At 43.9% G+C, this 19780-nt stretch overlaps 1 long non-coding RNA gene across 1 annotated transcript in view; it reads right to left on the bottom strand.

Annotated features, from left to right (window-relative positions):
- Nucleotides 1–6674: 6674 nt before the first annotated feature.
- The window catches only part of LOC129473704 (uncharacterized), a 38417-nt gene continuing 25311 nt past the window's right edge, over nt 6675–19780 (bottom strand). Inside the window, exons 3-4 of the long non-coding RNA XR_010119192.1 lie at nt 19476–19528; nt 6675–6737 (exon numbers count right to left, since the gene is read on the bottom strand). This is a non-coding gene — a long non-coding RNA (uncharacterized lncRNA). The remainder of the gene's footprint in view (nt 6738–19475; nt 19529–19780) is intronic.

The raw sequence follows: 19780 nt of genomic DNA, 5'->3' as shown, positions 1-19780 counted from the left end.
TTGGTTTAATCTAGGATTAAACTAATCTTGGATTTAATCTAAGATTAAATTAAGGAATAGGTTCTTTTGGTAAAGCTTGAAAATGTGAATGAACACAGTTCATTGAGCTATAGGTCAGGTAAATTGGTGGAAGGAATATCTATATAATTTTATGTTGGAAGGCAAAATAGGGAGGAAGAGGCCAGTGGTCCACACAGCTCCCATTAATAGCCTAGCTGTTCACACGGTATGTTCTGTGGACTCATGCAACCACACTCCTAGAGTTCACTAAATTGGAATGGTAAAAGCAAAACAAATTTAATTATGTGAATGCATTTCTTGTACACATGGAAGTAAATATTAGACTAAATTAAGAAGCAAGATAATCAGTTCTACAAAGCCAGGTGTAAGTAAACTGTTAAGTAACATGAAAATTAGAGAGTAAGACTACAGAACCAACACAAAACTAGAGGAAATACTTGAGAAGCAGCGGATGATGATGAAGCTATGATCACACCATTTAAAAGCAAGCCTTTGAATTCCATAAGAAAACCCACAGGGGAAGTCTAGAAACAGAATTCTCCAGCCATCCACCCATTGCTCAAACCAGAAACTGGGGATCATATTTTCTATTTCCCTTCCCTCTCCCTCACATCTTATCCATTAATTCAACTTCCAAAACATCTCTGAAATCATTCTACTGAGTTCTACCTTCTATGCTTAGTCCCACCACTGACACGTCTCACTAGGACAACCACAATGACCTCCCAACCTTCTCTCAGCCTTCACTTCTTTCCCTACAGCCCATCCACATCACAAGCACAGCGATCTTTTAAAAATTTAAATAGCCTTGTCCATTTCTGTTTAAGGGAATTGTGCTGCCTTGACCCTCAAGACAGCAGTTCTCGCCCAGACACACTCTCATTCTCCACTTTCTTCGTAAGTTGCTCTCCTTACTTACCAAGCCAGCGCTGCTTCCTTTCCCTTTTCACTTCCCTCCTCAGAGACTTCATGCCCACTTTCCCCAAATTTTTACTGCACTGATTCCTTCTCATCATTCGTGCCTCAATTTAAATATTTATCAATGACTGCTTCCCTGATCACACAATCTAAAATAGCCCCACTTCCACCATTTTGATTTCTGATCTTTTCCTTTATAACACTTATAGACATGTATAATTATATATTCACTTGAGTGTACGCTTGTTTAATGACCCCTCCCACAACCCCCACTTTCCCATATAGACTGAAGGGAGGCAGGAACCATGTCTGTCTTGTCTACTATTATATTCCCAGTGCTGAGCCTTGTACCTGGCATGCAGTAGGTGTTCAATGAATGAATAAGTTAACAAGCCAGAATAATCGGACCCAGAAATATGCTGAAGGGATATAAATGCCTAGCAAGAAGAAGGTTAGTAGGAATAACTATTATTTGTGTGATTTCAAGATACAAATGATGATGTAGGGACAGATACAGGGCCCTCTCGGGAAGCCAAATGGCTGCACAAACAGCCTTGTAGGAGCACAATGTGGCCACTGTGTCTGCGCTGCACTGATTGGATATAAGGATAATTTTGTAAATGCACCCATGGTGATTAGCAACTGGCTCACACTGAATAAACTCATGACAGATTTATGTGTTCACTGCAATGCCAACTTATTAATTCATAATAAAAAATAAAACTATTAAGTCAACATGCAGCTCAATCACCCCCTATAGGAGAGAGACAGGTAGCTAAATTGTATCCAAATGATTAACTGCTCAGAAAAGATTCCTGGTCACAAATTACCTATGCAGCTGAGATACCATCACCTTAGTCTAAGCTACCGTTGTCTTATGTCTGGATTCTTGCAACAGCCTCCTGACTGTTCTCTGCACTCCCCGCCTCTGAAATCCATAAGGCACCCAGCAGCAAAAGTGTTCCTTTTAAAACACAAATCCAATCACGTCTCCCCTCTATTCAAAACCCTTCGGTAGCTCCTCATTATACGAGAAAGAACTCCAGCCTTGACTTGTGGTTTGTAAGGTTTGATATGATCGGGCCCCTGCCTCCTCTCCAGCCTCATCAAGTGCTCCTCTCCCCAGCACTCCAGACTCCCCAACACAGAGGTGTGCGTTCAGATTTGAGAGTCTGACTATACAAATGGACAACGGCTAGACCATAAATAAAAACAGAACTCTGACCCCCAACCTGCAGCAACCAGCCCAGGAAGCCAGCCCATTATCCAGAGGAACCAACCCAGGAAGCCAGCCTGCTCTCTAGAAGCCAGACTTGTAGGAAGCCAGACCACTGTCTCTAGCAGCTGATCCAGAAAGACAAAAAAGAACCCCTCAATAACAGGACCAAAGTGGCCAGGACTTGACTGACGACTAACTGACAGCTTCCCTAATTTTTGTCCCTACTTCCAACAGAGGAACAACCAGAGAAAGCCAACGGTGCACCTGATGCCCCACTTCCAGTGAGCTGCCTCCAGATTCCCATGCCAATAGCTTCCAATCAGCACACTTTTGGAGCCTTCCCTTTTCTCCACTATGAAAGCTTCCCCACTCCTCTGACTGCCTTTGAGCCTCTGCCAAAACTCAAGTGATGGTAGCCGACTCCCTGCTACTACAAGCTTGGAATAAACAGCCTTCGCTTTTCTCATCTGCTTTGTCTTCGTTTATTTCCACAAGATCCTTCACAGTGAGAAGATGCTTCCTCCCTTGGAGCCTTTCTAACTCTGCACCCTCTGCCTGGAAAGCTTCCTCCACCCTCCACGTGGTCAAACCTCTCTCTGTTTTCCAGATTTCAACTTGTGAGTTGAAGACACCTTCCCTAACCACTGTGTAACCACTCCCTTCTCAGCCTCTTTTTTGGTTCCCTTACAGTGCTTGCCACAACTTGGCAATCATTTCGTTTATTTTTTTGGTTTGCCTCTTTTCTACCTATCACCACCACTAGAATGAAAGCTTCATGAGGGTAGGGCTTCACTTCTGTTTAATCTGATCCTGAGGACCTAGAATTGAACCTTAAAAACAGCAGGTACTGCACAAATACGTTGAAAGATTGACAGGGTGAATAAATGATTGCATGCCTAAGGTAAATGCAGACTTAGTGGAAAAAACAATTGTGGCCAGCAACCCATTGAAAAAACTGGATTTTGAATGAGTCCACAGTGCTGCAGATTTGCTGATCTCCTTTGTGGCCCAGGCACAGGGTTGGGAGTTGGCTTCCTGTTGATCCCCTGTGATGTAAAACGCTCTACATCAGAGCAGTGGATGACGAAGAGACAAGGCCCCAGGATGCAGGGCTGCGTCTCAAAGTCTCACAAAGTCTCCAAACTCTGACCACTTGGGTTACACAAGTTCTCTGGCCACCAAATATTAGCCCTCCAGGCCTTCCCAGAATCCAGACCTCAATGCCAGCTTCATCTATCCAAGCTGCTGAGAGAAGAGGTGGAATTTCATGGCTTAATAAGCCACAGGCCTTGTCCTGGAAGGACTTATCAAATCTAATCATTGGCCACAATTTCTTTGCAGCCAAGTGCATCGGTCAGGGCTCACCAGAGAAACAGAACCAACAGGATATACATTAAGAAATTTAATTTCAGGAATTGCCTCACACAATTGGGAGGGCTGGCAGGTTCAAAATATGCAAGGCAGGCCCAAATGTTGGAAACTCAGGCAGAATTTCTGTGTTCGAGTCTTAGGCAGAATTCCTTCCTCTCTAGGAAGCCTCATTTTTCCTCTTCAGGCCTTCAACCAATTAGGTAAGGCCCACCCACATTACTGAGAGCAAACTCCCTTACACAGAGTCACCTGATTGTAGATATTAACCACATCTACAAAATAATTTTCATAAGCCAGGTGCGGTGGTTCATGCCTGTAATCCCAGCACTTTGGGAGGCAGAGGAGGGCAGATCACCTGAAGTCAGTTGTTCAAGACCAGCCTGGCCAACATGGTGAAACCCCTTCTCCACTAAAAGTACAAGAAAAAAAAATTAGCTGGGTGTGGTGGAGCACACCTGTAATCCCAGCTACTCGGGAGGCTGAGGCAGGAGAATCGCTGGAACCCAGGAGGTGGAGATTGCAGTGAGCCGAGATCACACCATTGCACTCCAGCCTGGGTGACAAGAGTGAAACTCTATCTCAAAATAATAATAATTTTCACAGAAGGATCTAGATTAGTGTTTGCCCCAAAAGCTAGGCACTATACCCTAGCCAAGTAGACACATAAAATTGATCATCACATCAAGGTTTCAATGTTAAATCACTCATTTTTTTAAATGAGTAAGATTATGACATTCTCTGTTTAACATCCTCTGGGGCTGGCCATCACTCTCAGTTTAAATTTCCAGTCCCCTATCATGACTGGAAATGGCACAGCCTGATGTGACTCAGAAGGCACCTCTCTGGCCTGATCTCCTGCTGCCCTACTTGTCACTATTGTACAGGGAGCACCTCAGCTGTCCCAGTCACCATCCTGCCTCAAAGCCTTGCAAGTTTCCTCCCTTTGCCTGGATGTCTTCTCTCTATCCCTATGGCTAACTCCTTCTAGAATTCAAGCCTCAGCTTAAATGTTTCCTCCTTTAAATGAAGGTTGGCTACTATGCTGCATAAAGTGACTCTCTTTAACTCTTGATCACATCACCTACTGTCTCCTTCATCACCACATCACTATTTGTAACCACTGTTCATATAACTTGCCTAGAATTTAATTGGTGATTCTCAACCCGGGGCAAGTTTGGCTTAGGTGACATTTGGCAATGTCTGGAGACTTTTTAAAAAAAAAACTGTATTTATTCATTTATTTATTAAATATGAACTTTATTTTCTAGAACTGTTTTAAGTTTTTAGCAAAATTGAGCAGAGGGTACAGAGAGTTCCTGTAGACCCTCTGCCCCCACATATGCTCAGTGTCCACCATTTTCAGCATCCCCCACCTGAGTGATACATTTTTTACAATCAATGAACCTGTGATGACACATCATTATCACCCAGAGTCAACAGTTTTCATCAAGGTTTCCTCCTGGTTTTGTACATTCTGTGTTTTTTGACAAGTTTAATCACATGTATCTAGCAATGTAGTATCATACAGAATAGTTTCACTGCCCTAAGAAGAATCCTTTGTGGTCCACCCATTCATCCTTCTCTCCCCCACCAACCTCTGGTAACCACAGAAATTTTTACTGTCTCCATAGTTTTGCTTTTTCAGAATGTCATGGAGTTGGAATCACACAGTATGCAGCCATTTCCAATTGGTTTCTGTGATGGTTAATTTTAGCTCTTAATTCAACTGGACTAAGGGATACTCAGATAGCTGATAAAGCATTATTTCTGGGTATGTCTGTGAAGTTGTTTCCAGAAGAGGTTGGCATTTGAATCAGTAGACTAAGGAAGATCTGCCCTCACCAATGTGGGCAGTGCTCAGATAGGACAAGCAAGCAGAGGGAAGGTGAATTCTCTCTCTCTCTCTCTCTCTCTCTCTCTCTGTGTCTCCTGGAGCTGGGGCACCCTCCTTCTCCTGCCCTTGGACATCAGAAATCCAGGTTCTATAGTCTTTAGACTTAGGGACTTGCACCAGCTATCCTTCAGTTTCTCAGGCCTTTGGCCTCTAACAGAGTTATGCCATCAAACTCCTCGGTTCTGAGGCTTTTGGACCCGGACTGAGCCGTGCTATCAGCTTCCCTGGTTCTCCAGCTTATAAATGGCCTATTGTGGGATTTCTCAGTCACTATAATTATGCAAGCCAATTTTCATAGTAAATCCTCTATTATCTATCTAGCTGTCTGTCTGTATGTCTATCTGTCTATCCCATTCATGTAATCCATTATCTATACATTAATCCATCTATCCATCCCCTCCATCCCATCCATCGAATCTATATCTATCTATCTATCTATCTATCTATCTATCTATCTATCTATCTCTAATCCGTCTAATCTATTTATCTACCTATGTATCTAATCAATCTAATCTATCTAATCTATCTATTCCATTCATCTAATCTATTATCTATCTACCTATCTGTCTATCTCATCCATCGAATCTATTATCGACCTATTGCCTGTTTGTTGTCTCTCTGGAGAACGCTAATACAGCTTCTTTCACTTAGTAATATTAATTTAAGTTTCTTTCATGTCTTTTAGTGACTTGATGGCTTATTTCTTTTTAGCTGTGAATAATACTCCATTGTCTGGTTGTACCACAGTTCATTTATCCTGAACCAAAGAACATCTAAGTTGCTTCCAAGTTTTAACAATTATGAATAAAGCTGCTAGAAGCATCCTGTGTAGGTTTTTGTGTAGACATGTTTTCAACTCACTTGGGGAAGTATCAAGGAGTGTGATATAGTTTGGATGTTTGTCTCCTCTGAATCTCATGTTGAAATGTGATCTTGAGATCAGACCTAGTGGGAGGTGTTTGGGTCATGGGGGTGGATCCCTCATGAATGGCTTGGTGCCCTCCCCAGGGTAATGAGTGTGGAGTCCTGAACAGCAGGTGAGGAATGTGTAAGAACATGGAGTGATTCGCAGAGTCAAATGAAGCCTGAGAGCCAACCAATGTATTTCACAATGTAGAGGCCACTGATGACCTCAGTAAGAGGGGACTGGGGATGAAATCCTATTTGGATGGTATCTTAGTCTGTTTTGTGTTGTTACAACAGAGTACTACAGACTGGGGGATTTATAAATAATTTATTTCTCACAGTTCTGGAGGCTGGAAAGTTCAATATCAATGTACTGGCATCTGGTGAGGGCCTTCTTGCTGCATCATCCTATGGTGGAAGGCAAGAGGGTGAGAGCAGGTGAGAGAGAGAGATTGAACTTGCAGCCCCAAGCCCTTTTATGATTGGCATTAATCCATTCATAAGGATGGAGCCCTCATGGCTTACACACTTCCCTTTAGGCCTCACCTCTCAGTACTGTTGCATTGAGATTGAGTTTCCTGTACATGCTTGTTGAAAGACACATTTAAATGACAATAGATGGGTTAAAGAAAGAACTAGGGGGAGGAATGAAAGACAGAGAGTAACAGTAACACGAAGAGTTTTGCTGCCAAAAGGAGCAAATAAATGGGGCAAGTGATGTGAGGGGAGGTCAAGAGAAGGCTTTTGTTAGGCAACAGAAATAATGCAAAGTAACCCAAAAGAAGGGGGAAATGACGGAGGAGACAGAAGGGAGAGAACTGCAGGAGTAGATCAGAGCAGATGGGATTTAGTGTAGGAGAAGAAAGGAGCTTGGCTGGCTCTGCCATGGTAAAGGGCAGTCTCAACATGTGGAAATGTGCTGTCTATGAATTCTACATGCTCACATGACAGACTGCAAAAGAGCTAACTGCGTGCATGGGGCTAGAACAGTCAGAAGCAAATGTTACTGTGGACCTTGTCCCTTGGTGACGTCAAATGCTCCTTTGTCAATATGGTTAGGGATCTGTTCTGTAGGTGCCCTTTTCCTTCACAAGGAGGCAGAGACCACATCTCTTTCTACCTCAACTCCCCCAGACAGACAGTGGCATTTGAAGCAATCACCTTGTCCCTGTCTGTGTTTGGCTTCTAGCTGCTCTATTCCATTTCCATGCTGCCAAGCTCCTGCCCTTTCCCTTCAGCTCATATTTTGGTCCTTTTTTGGCCTCTTAGAATTGGTACTTGGATTCTGGTTTCTGGCTGGATTTCAGTATTCACTACTAACTTGGTTAGGACTTTCCCCCAGAGCTCCTGGCTGCCTTGAGCTGCATGACCTGCTCTATTTCCAGCTCTTTGAGGCCCAGTCCCTGACCCTGGCTTGCCTGGCTAATGCCCTAGTCTGGATCCTCCATCAGCCCTCAAAAGGAAATTGATATGTCCAGAGACAGCTCAAGTTTTGTGGTGAGACACAAATTCAAAAATAACAAAGTGAATTACCATTGATACCTACTTATATAAGAATTTTTGCATAATGTAGCCCAGATTCATATGTCAATAATAGCTGGAAGTATCCTATTGATGAAACAAATCATACGAGATGCTTTAACAGGTAGAAGTCTAAGTCCCCCAGATTTCCTTTCCCTCCATCCTCCATATATACCTCCTATGTAATCCCTGGGGCTGTGAATGTGGTGGAATTTACTCCTGTGATTAGGTTAGGATATGTGACGCAGTTGCCTTTAAGAAGGGAAATTGTCCAAGTGGCATTGACCTAGTCACATAAGTCCCTTAAAAAAGAGTGTTCTCCAGTGTCCTCTCAGAAGAAGCCAGAGATTCAAAACACAGGAAGGATTCATGGACATGCTGTTGCTGGTTTAGAGATGGAGAGGGTCACATCTCAAGACACCCTGTGTGTGACCACCAGCTGACAACAGCAAGGAAATGAAAACCTCAGTCCAACAACCACAAGGAACTGAATTCTGTCAACAACAAGAACAAGCTTGGAAGGGGATTTTTACCCAAAGCCTGCAGATGAGAAGACAATGTGCCTGACATCTTGATTTCAGCCTTGGGAGACCCTGAGTAGAAAATTTCATTATGCTGTGCTATACTTCCCACCTGAAGCTAATAAATGGGTGTTGTTTCATATTAGTCAGGGTTCTCCAGAGGGACAGAACTAATAGGATATATATAATATGAGATATATATGTGAGATATATATGAGATATATATATGAGATATATATATGAGATATATATGAGATATATATATATACACATAAAAATATAAAGGGGAGTTTATTAAGTACTAACTTACACAATCACAAGGTCCCACAATATACTGTCTGCAAGCTTGAGGAGCAAGGAGAGCCAGTCCGAGTCTCTAAACTGAAGAATTTGAAGTCCGATGTTTGAGGGCAGGAAGTGTCGAGCACCAGAGAAAGATGTAGGCTGGGAGGCTAGGCCAGTCTCTCTTTTTCACATTTTTCTGCCTGCTTTATATTAGCTGGCAGCTGATTAGATGGTGCTCAACAGATTTAGGGTGGGTCTTCCTTCCCCAGCCCACTGACTCAAATGTTAATATCTTTTGGCAACAGCCTCACAGACACACCCAGGATCAATACTTTGCATCCTTCATTCCAATCAAGTTGACAGTAGTAACCATCACATGTTTTAAGCCTCCATATTTGTGATCATATGTTACACAGCAAAAGAAAATAAATACAGATGCTCTTGGCTGATAACAATTGGTGCTTCACAATTGAGCTCTAGCGCTCCTTTCCACGCAAGGTAGATAGCCTGTAGAAAGTAGCTACAAAGTGTTCCTGCAGCCTTTTGGAAGGACAGGCTCCATCTTTTTTCCTTTACTCCAAATCTTCGGTCTGTGGTCTTGTTTCCCTAGTTCATCTTCCGCATTCCACCTTAGCTCCTCTATCAACTGGGCTGGACATTTTCTGTGTTTGGGCTTTGGCTCCTTACACACATACTGCTCCTCTTTGGGTCATCCATGACTTCCCACTTTCCACACAAGGAGCAGACTATCCCCTCCCCTGAAACCACCCTCTCCCCACTTTCCTGACCCCAGCGCCAGGATGATATTTCCTGAACTCTGAATCCCAGTCTGGATCCAGCACAATGGGTTCCCATTTGTCTGGACTCGAGAGGAGATGGGACTGGTCGAGGCTTAATTTTATGAAAGGAAAGAATTAAACGTATGCAGTAGCCCAGCAAGGCCAGGAATTCCTGCTTCGATCTTTCAATCCTCTTCCTTTTTTTTTTTTTTGAGGCAGAGTCCCACTTTGTCGCCCAGGCTGGAGTGCAGTGGCATGATCTTGGCTCACTGCAACCTCCATCTCCCAGGTTCAAGCGACTCTCCTGCCTCAGCCTCCCTGGTATCTGGAATTACAGGCGACTCTCCTACCTCAACCTCTCGGGTAGCTGGAATTACAGGCACCTGCCACCACGCCCAGCTAATTTTTAGTATTTTCAATAGAGATGGGGTTTCACCATATTGGCCAGGCTGGTCTTGAACTCCTGACCTCAGGTGATCCAGCTGCCTCAGCTTCCCAAAATGCTGGGATTATAGGCGTGAGCTACCACACCTGGCCACCTCTTCCTTTGAGGAATTAATACTAATAACATTGGCGTGACAGCTTAAAACGGTGACATTGAATGTTTCAAATTCATATTTTTTTCTCTTCATCTCGGGTATCTATAAAATAACATAGAAATTATAAAGAGTTCCAGATCTAAAACTACATCCTTGGATAATCAGAAAACCCTGAAACTACAGGGTCTTTTTCAATCACCTGAGCTGTGGTATAAGTTAGTGGGGGAAGAATTGGATCTACAGGCTCTCAGCTCAGCAGTGGTAGTGCTGATCTGTGGCTATGGTGCAGCATGATTACTTGCTTCAGCCAGACCCAGCAAGGTACTGAGCGGAGTAGGCAGAGGAAGAGGAAACACCCCACAGTCCCTAAGGAGTCAGGGTTCTATTGTGTCCGGAATTGCTGGGTTCTTGGTCTCACTGACTTCAGGAACGAAGCCGTGGACCCTGGCGGTGAGTGTTACAGCTCTTAAGGTGGCGCGTCTGGAGTTTGTTCCTTCTGATGTTTGGATGTGTTCAGAGTTTCTTCCTTCTGGTGAGATCATGTTCTCGCTGGCTCAGGAGTGAAGCTGCAGACCTTCGCGGTGAGTGTTACAGCTCTTAAGGTGGCATGTCTGGAATTGTTCGTTCCTCCCGGTGGGCTCGTGGTCTCGCCGGCTTCAGGAGTGAAGCTGCAGACCTTCGCTGTGAGTGTTACAGCTCACAAAAGCAGTGTGGACCCAAAGAGTGAGCAGTAACAAGATTTATTGCAAAGAGCAAAAGAACAAAGCTTCCACAGTGTGGAAATGGACCCAAGCGGGTTGCCACTATTGGCTCGGGCAGCCTGCTTTTATCCTCTTATTTGGCCCCACCCACGTCCTGCTGATTGGTAGAGCCCAGTGGTCTGTTTTGACAGGGCGCTGACTGGTGCGTTTACAATCCTTGAGCTAGACATAAAGGCTCTCCACATCCCCACCAGAGTAGCTAGATACAGTGTCCACACATTGGATCCCGTACCGGAGCTGCAGGTGGAGCTGCCTGCCAGTCCCGCATCATGCGCTGGCACTCCTCAGCCCTTGGGTGGTCGATGGGACTGGGCGCCGTGGAGCAGGCGGCGGCGCTCATCGGGGAGGCTGGGGCCGCACAGGTGCCCATGGAGGGGGTGGGAAGCTCAGGCATGGCGGGCTGCAGGTCCCGAGCCATGCCCCGCGGGAAGGCAGCTAAGGCCCCGTGAGAAATCGAGCAGAGCCCCGGTGGGCTGGCACTGCTGGGGAACCCAGTACACCCTCCGCAGCCGCTGGCCTGGGTGCTAAGCCCCTCATTGCCCGGGGCCGGCAGGGCGGGCCAGCTGCTCCGAGTGAGGGGCCCGCCAAGCCCACGCCCACCCAGAACTCCAGCTGGCCCGCAAGCGCCGCGCGCAGCCCCGGTTCCCGCTCGCGCCTCTCCCTCCACACCTCCCTGCAAGCTGAGGGAGCCGGCTCCGGCCTTGGCCAGCCCAGAAAGGGGCTCCCACAGTGCAGCGGTGGGCTGGAGAGCTCTTCAAGTGCCGCCAAAGTGGGAGCCCAGGCAGAGGAGGCGCCCAGAGCCAGCGAGGGCTGTGAGGTCTGTCCATATGCTGTCACCTCTCACTATGACTTCAGACTTTCTTCCAGATCTGACATTCAGTGGATGAGTAAGAGAGGTCAGGACTGGGTGAAGGCCAGGCAGGAGAAACGAGACTAGAAGTAACATGCCAAACTGAGATCCAATGCTAAGAGCTACTGAGTTGGCTTATTGGGGTCCAACAACAAGTGGATAGGACAGCTGGGAAGATTGAGGACCACAGAACAGTTGAGGAAAACCACAGAAAGTTACAATGGGGAACTTGTATTTACTGAGTTCCTATATCTTACCAGGTATCACCACCTGCCATGCATTTTCTTCTCAACTCCCTTGCAAAATTAGGTACTATCATCTCCACTTTACAAATGCAGAAATTGAGAAGCCTCTGAATGGATAAATGACTTATCTTTTCATACCTAGCAAAGTGACAGAGTTAGAATTAGAATTCAAGTGACTTAGATTGACATCACCCGCTGTGCTATTTCCTGATGGCTCCTTGCTTATTTAAAAGAGGCACTGATGACTCCATGACAAGTAAACCAAGTCTATTGAATGAAAATGTCCTGAGCTCCTACTGCATACCAGGCACTATTGGGAAGCTATCTGCTTCTGTTTGCCTTGTAATCCATGATCCAGGGGAATACATTGTAGAGTAATAGCAAGGGGAAGCAGGATTTCTGTGAACTCTACTTTCTATGGTAGCAGCAATCACGACATACATATCAGGCTTACTGAATGCCTACTATGCTTCAGGCACGATGCTAGATATCAGAAATGCCATAGGTACTAAAACAGTCTTATTTCACACCTATGCTAAGTCCTTTGCTGTTACTGCACCGCAAAAGCCTTTGCAAACTTCAAGAATGGTTGTAAATAGTTTGACCCTCTTAAGTGAGACATCCTGAGGAATTGTTCTCAACTAAAAGTGAAAGTAGACCAGTTGACCCAAATGGAATCAGCAGAGAGAAGCCAAGAGATTTCCAGTAAATACATGGGAGAGTCTGGGCAAGATCCAAACCCAAAAAGTCCATCTCATTGTTATCTAAAGAAAGCAGGGAACGAATGTGATTGTAACTAAGGAAGCTGGAGTCTAATGAGTTTATCCCGTCTGGGCAAATGTATTAAGAGAAGATGGTCTGATTGGAGTTTTAAAACGGGATGTTATAGTAGAGATTGAGAATTTATTAGTGTTAATCTAATACTGCCAACTGAAGCCATATATTAAAATCATTAGAGAGGTATAGGCTGCTGGAAGGGTGATTTTTTTTTTCTGATTCATATGGGTCTTAAGATTATCCCACCCTCTTTATTTCTAATTCCATGTACATAAGCAGTCTTCCAATTAATATCTTGACTTTGGGTATAAGAAATTGGGGTCTGGGACGGGCACGGTGGCTCACACCTGTAATCCCAGCACTTTGGGAGGCCGAGGTGAGTGGATCACCTGAGATCGGGAGTTCGACCACCCTGACCAACATGGAGAAACCCCGTCTCTACTAAAAATACAAAAAATTAGCCTGACGTGGTGCTGCATTCCTGTAATCCCAGCTACTTGGGAGGCTGAGGCAGGAGAATCGCTTGAACCCAGGAGGCAGAGGCTGCAGTGAGCCAAGATCGCACCATTGCACTCCAGCCTGGGCAACAAGAGTAAAACTCCATCTCAAAAAGAAAGAAAGAAAAATTAAGGCCTGGATTCCAGACAAATTATTAATTTGTAAGTCTACTGTATACATCAGTCTTTTATAAATTTGATTAACCTAAGTCAGTTTCAGAAAAGATGTATAATCACCTAGGAAAAATCCTACACTCCTACAGTCCAATAGTACTGACAATCTAGAGGATTGCAGGTCATTTCTCAGGGTCTGGTCCTTGGATTTGAAAGAAGTGGGAAGGAAGAAATTGGATTTTGAAACTAAGAACCAAGCCTGAGAAATGGGGGCCACACCCAGGCATTACCATCTCAAGGGACACTTTTGAGAGATTGTTCTGTACTTCTCTGATATCATCATGATCTTGCTAATGGCAAAAATCCCTCAGAGAAAATTCTTTAAAAGGGAGAATATTAGTAAATAATGGGTCATGCCTGCAATTTACTTCCTTCTTAGTCGCTTAAGTGTTCTACAGGATTGCAGGTCTTCTCATCCTGGGACCTACAGCTAGAATACAACTCCTGGGGCTTCACTGCCCAGGGCTGCTTTGGTAGTTCTGTACTTAATTCTGATTGAATTTATATGACATCTTTTTTGGGGGGGAGGCTGAGGACAGAGTCTCACTCTGTCACTCAGGCTGGAGTGCAGTGGCGCAATCTCGGCTCACTGCAACCTCCACCTCCTGGGTTCAAGTGATTCTTGTGCCTCAGCCTCCAGAGTAGCTGGGATTAAAGGCATGCGCTACCATGCCTGTCTAATTTTTGTATTTTCAGTAGAGACAGGCTTTTACCATGTTGGCCAGGCTGGACTTGAACTCCTGGCCTCAAGTGATCCACCTGCCTCGGCCTCCCAAAGTGCTGGGATTATAGGCATGAGCCACCGTGCCTGGCCTGACGTCTTTTGTGCAATGATCTTTCTTTTTAAAGAATTGGCTTTCCACATTCTTGAATTTGCAGTCCGAAAATTGAATCTATCCTGAATGTGAATGCTGACCGAATGGAGAGTTACCTGTCTCAATCTGCAAACCCTCTGAATTATGTTTATTTGTTTGTTTGTTTGTTTTACTTTTACTGGTTTGTTATAAAGAAGTTACAAAGGATGCAGATGAAGAGATGCGTAGGGTAAGGTATGTGGGAAGGGGCGCAGGGCCTCCATGCCTTCCCTGGACTTGCCATCCTCCAGGAGCCTCCACATGTTCAGTTATCCAGAAGCTCCTGAATTTTGTTTTTCTTGTATCCTCCTGACTTTATTGGAACCTTACTGTTTAAGAGGCAGCATTTATATTAAAAACAACTGCTTTGATTTTCTGTGGCAGGCGATGAAGCTCTTTCACTGGCTAGAGGCTTTAATTGCGTGCCCCAAATGAATCATTTTAATGGCATTTTGGGGGACGTGGATTGTACACACAGGGTGATCTGAAATGTCCTCCAGATTCCAATGTTGAAGTAGATGACCACAAAATGAGAGCAATGCTTACAATAGACTGTGGATTCCATTTGATAAATGTAATGTCCAAATGATGGCTGATGAAGCTTATCAACAGTATGGTTTTTTGTTTTGTTTTGTTTTTGAGACAGGGTCTGGCTCTGTCACCCAGGCTAGAGTGCAGTGACACGATCTCAGCTCTCTGCAACCTGTGCCTGCTGGGCTCAAGTGATCCTCCCACCTCAGTCTCCTGAGTAGCTGGGATTACAGGCGTGCACCACTATGACCTGCTAATTTTTGTATTTTTAGTAGGGACGGGGTTTCTCCATGTTGCCCAGACTGATCTCAAACTCCTGAGCTCAAGTGATCCGTGCACCTCAGCCACTCAAAGTACTGGGATTACAGGCATGAGTCACCACGCCCAGCCCCTCTACAAAATGTTATTTAAAATATTTAACTTCTAATTGTGGTAAAAAAATTGTATAAAATGTACCTTCTTGTCTATTTTTAAACGTAGAGTTTAGTAGTGTTAAGTATATTCACAATGCTGTGAAGCCAATCTCCACTACTTTTTCACCTTGCAAAATGGAAACTCTATGCTCATTAACCAATAACTCTTTATTCTCCTCTCCTCCCAGCCCCTGGTAACCACTTTCTGTTTCTATGAATATAACTACTCTAAGTACCCCACATAAGTGGAATTATGCAGTATTTGTCTTTTTGGGACTTGTTAGTAATATGCTTTTAACGATAAAACCAGTTTCTCAACCGTACATCCCTTCAGCTGAGAAGTAGCAGCAGACGTTACTACCTCATCAGGATAACAGCTCATCTTTGCTTCAGTGTGCCAGTCAGAGAGTGCTAAGAGCTTTATATTTAGGATCTCGGTTGGTCCTCCCAACAGCTCTGAGAGACAGACACTCTGATTCTCTCTGCTTTACAGATGTGGACCTGAGACTGAGATATTCAGTAACTGGCTCAGTATCACACAGGTAGTAAGTGTTAAAGTCAGCATTCACACTCAGGCAGTTAGGCCCCTGAGCCTGTGTTCTTCACCACAAGACCACACTGCTACTCATCACGGTTGGTAATTTGCCTGGGATGCAATGCCATTCTCTTCCAGACAGGGCAGACATTTCTCAGATGAGAACGCCAGTAAAACTAACATCCAATTTGCAGTGTGTTCAAAGCAGTTGCCCTAAGAACAAGGCTTACCCAGGTTTCTGCAAGGAAGCTTCATGCATTAGTATAGCAGATGCTCTATGTCCACTGCACCTGAGCTCACTTCTGCATTGGCAGAGGTCAATTTCTGAGCACCTGGTAACTTCTCCCTCAGCAGCCCTGCCTGGGTTTTTCTCAAGTGCCCAAGTCATGCCAGCTTGCCCAGCCAGCATGCGAGGCAGCGGGACTGCTGGGGATGTAAGACCCTCGGGGTGGGGGTGGGGGGACAAATGCCCTAGCTACCCAGGGCATGACTCCTCTCTTTCCTCCTTCCCCACTGCCATTCCTCCCTTTCTCCATGCCCTCATGTGTATTTCCTGGGTCAACCCAGCAAACTACCTTCTATGTCTTTGTCTCAAGTGCTCTAGAGAACACCAACTGAGACAATCAGCAAACATGAAAGCAGAATTGCAACACCGGCTACTCCTCAGATTGTTGTTGTTGCTATTTTTAACAGAACTGCATCCTCAGACCAGATGTTTGTTGGAGTGTCCGGGGATGCCCAGTCTTGACAGTGGGGCATTGGGCAAACATGACTCTGAGCTAAACACCTAATTCCCCATAGCATGAAAATACTGGAATTCAAAGAAAACCGGCCAGCCTTGTTCGACAGCCCCCTGGTAAACAGAACAGATACTGTGTCATTTTTAACAACAAAGGGCATAAATTAACTTTGAACCAAAGTGTATGTGTCATTGTTGGCTCTTTACAGAATAAATGAAATGCAAGCTGAGCAAATCTAAAAGGCAAATCATTTTCTCTCTTTCTGAAGAAGCCACCTGTGGGTCTCTGTTCATTGGTACTAAGCCTCACCCTCAGAGCACCATAAGTTGTTAGACAATGGGTCTCCATGTATTTCCCATTTATACTACCACTGAGATAAATGAGGCATTCAAGAGAAAACAAAGCAATAAATGCATGTTACAAATCAATTTTATCAGGGACGTTTTACCTCATCAAAAAAAAGAAATAACTACATTGGACTCATTAGAAAGTGAGCAAAACACCATTTTGTCACAGTCTTAAGCAGCTGGTTCTGCTTTCAATGATTAAGTGGAAATTAATCAATCATAAACAATCAAGCAAAGACCCTGTTGGACATTTACCTTTAAATAAGCAGTTGTCTACAGCTAACCTTACAGAAAGATGGCAGCCAAGCCTTGACATAGTGTGAGAGGGAAGATGTTTTCATGTTTCAGGAGCCCAGTGCATAAACTATGCTCAACACATGAAGCTCGGCCCAAGAAATTCACAAGCAAAGATCAACCACTCATACCAAATACAATAAAGTGATTCTGTAGTGAAAAGTAGTGGTTTCAATTTCTCAAAAAAGTTTGATTAAAGGGGACATGTGAATAGGGACGAAGCCAAAAAAAAATTAAAATGCAGGATGGTTCTAAGTGATAAAGAACCTTTAAAAAAAATGTCATAATTAGATGGAAAATTTCCACACCATCATTTGCATTGAGAGATTTCCCTTAATCTCCTACTGCCATGACAGTAATGAAAGAAAAAGAATGTTGGGAGAATAGGATTCATCAAAAGGTAAAATCAAAATAAATAATTCTTTCTTTCTTAAAAAAAAAAAAAGATAGGGAGGAAGCTTTAAGAAAGAAGAGAGTAGAGAGCTAGAAATTTCTTAATTTAGTTTGGAATGTTTCCATTGGAATGAAGTCAGAAATACTCATTCTGCTTGTCTACATTCTTATCTATCTCTAGGTGTGTCAAGTCTTTTCTATTTTTAGAATAGAAGACTCTTAAGGATGAAAATCATGATTTATTTATGTGTAATGGAATAACATTTGGTGGATAAATCTAGAAACAATTCTCTTTGCACTAATTAGAAGAGTTATTAATTTTTTGCCTTCAGATACATAGTGCTGTGTAATTATTGAGTGAGCCTGTTTAAGAATATGGATGGCCTGAACACCTCCCAACTAGAAAGGGACCATCCTCAGGCCTGAATCACACTTTGAGGTGTTACTGCCAGTGAGTGAAAATATCTGACCTGCCAGTGTCACAGGGGAGTCCAATAGAACTTTTTACTCTGCATAGCCATTAGGGAACAAACCATCCTATATAGGACAGGAGTGTTGATCTTTGACTACGAACATTTAAAATCTTTGAGCTTTATAAAAAAAATACAACAACATGAAAATGCCTGAATGCTTACATACATTGTGTGGTATATAATTAAACCTTTTTGGGTGCAAAAGTATTATTTCAGCTCACAAACATGTTTTGTGTTCAAGATAGTGCATGAAGTCTTAGACATACAGAAATGGGATTAAGGCTTTTTCTCAATGAGCTTACACTCTGATGATGGAGTAGCTATATCAATTTTTTACAGAAAGAGGTAAACAAAGATATAGATGTAAACTGTAATCTGTATGTTAAAGGAAAGACACAAAGAGATATCTAGAATGACTTCTGGGTTTCTGGTCCAAGTTACTGTGTAGACTGTGGACCTGTTTGCTGTGATGGGAATGAGAATGTCCCCCCAAGGATTAGCACTGATGGAGTGATGACGAGCTCACTTGTGAGTTCTAGAGATGATGATGAAGATGATGTGGGATGTGTGGCCCCAACAGTGGCCCCAGCATTGACTTATCGAGAAAGTCATTGACTTGAGCATGCATTTTTGGCATCTAGCTTATTATTATAAAAATGAAACAAGGCTGGGAGTGGTGGCTCATGCCTGTAATCCCAACAGTTTGGGAGGCCTAGGCTGGTGGGTTACCTGAGGTCAGGAGTTTGAGACCAGCCTGACCAACATGGTGAAACCCCGTCTCTACTAAAACAAATTTAAAAATTAGCTGGTCGTGGTGGTGCACGCCTGTAATCCCAGCTACTCGGGAGGCTGAGGCAGGAGAATCGCTTGAACCCGGGAGGTGGAGGTTGCACTGAACCGGGATCGCACCACTGCACTCCAGCCTGGGCGACAGAGCAAGACTCCATCTCAGAAAAAAAAAAAAAAAAGAAAAAGAAAAGAAACAAAATCTTTCATACACCACACACACTTTCACACATTACTCATGTTTCAGAGGACTTTGTATGTGTCCTTCAGTGCACGTGGCTGTTTGTCCCCTCAGAGTAGGAAGCAGCTGTTCTAACTTCCATCTTTGCTGAAGGTTGTCATCTCTGTGGTGAGAGCTCTGCAGAGTCACTGCTTCTTTGACCACATTCAGATTGCTGCCAGGGCTAAAGTCAGAGCTTACCTCTTCAGCTCTCTACCAAATTGTATTTTCCTTGACCTGTTTCTTGCCAGTCTTTTAATGTTTCTCATCCTCCAAGCTAACAACCCAATAAAAATTAGTCTTTTGTTAACATGCACCCCAATGCTTCTCTTTTCAGAGGCCAAAGGACCTGCCTCGGCAACAGGGCTCTCATCTGCACTTGGTATGTTCAGAGTTAGGAGTTCCCAGTCCACCGCCTTCTTGCCTCTGGAGAGGGCGAAATGAGGGGTGTTGTCCTGGCTCTTCCCCATTTCAGTCATTTCACAAGTCTGCAGTGTTCAAGTGCCTCAACTTGCAAAAACCATGGTTTTATAACGTGTTAATCTTGAATTTGGTGTTTTTACTAAAGGCAAGCGTCTTCAACTATAAAAGTTTTATTTTATTTTTTTTACCTCAGATTCTGCCAAGAAGTTCTTGAAACGATGATTCTTGTGCCATAATAAACCTGGAAAAATAGCAAATAGATACTACGCTAGTTTCATATTACGAAGAGATTTGTATGTGCTGTTCAGGAGGCTGAAGTATATTTAGAAGGCAAAGAAAAGCCCTAGCAGGTTTCAGTCAGAGAACAACAGAGATCTTCCTCTTTCCCTTGCTCGCCTCTTCCTAGGAGAAAAGAAGCCAGTGTAATACATTTCCTTCTGAGAACGAAGCGCTGTTTTCTGGCCTCCACTGTTTCTCTGAAAGTGGCTTCTCT

This window comes from Symphalangus syndactylus, chromosome 23, assembly GCF_028878055.3.
Source record: "Symphalangus syndactylus isolate Jambi chromosome 23, NHGRI_mSymSyn1-v2.1_pri, whole genome shotgun sequence".
NCBI classification, from domain to species: Eukaryota; Metazoa; Chordata; class Mammalia; order Primates; family Hylobatidae; genus Symphalangus; species Symphalangus syndactylus.
Note: the sequence above shows the minus strand (reverse complement) of the source record. Positions and strands in the feature narration are given on the sequence as shown.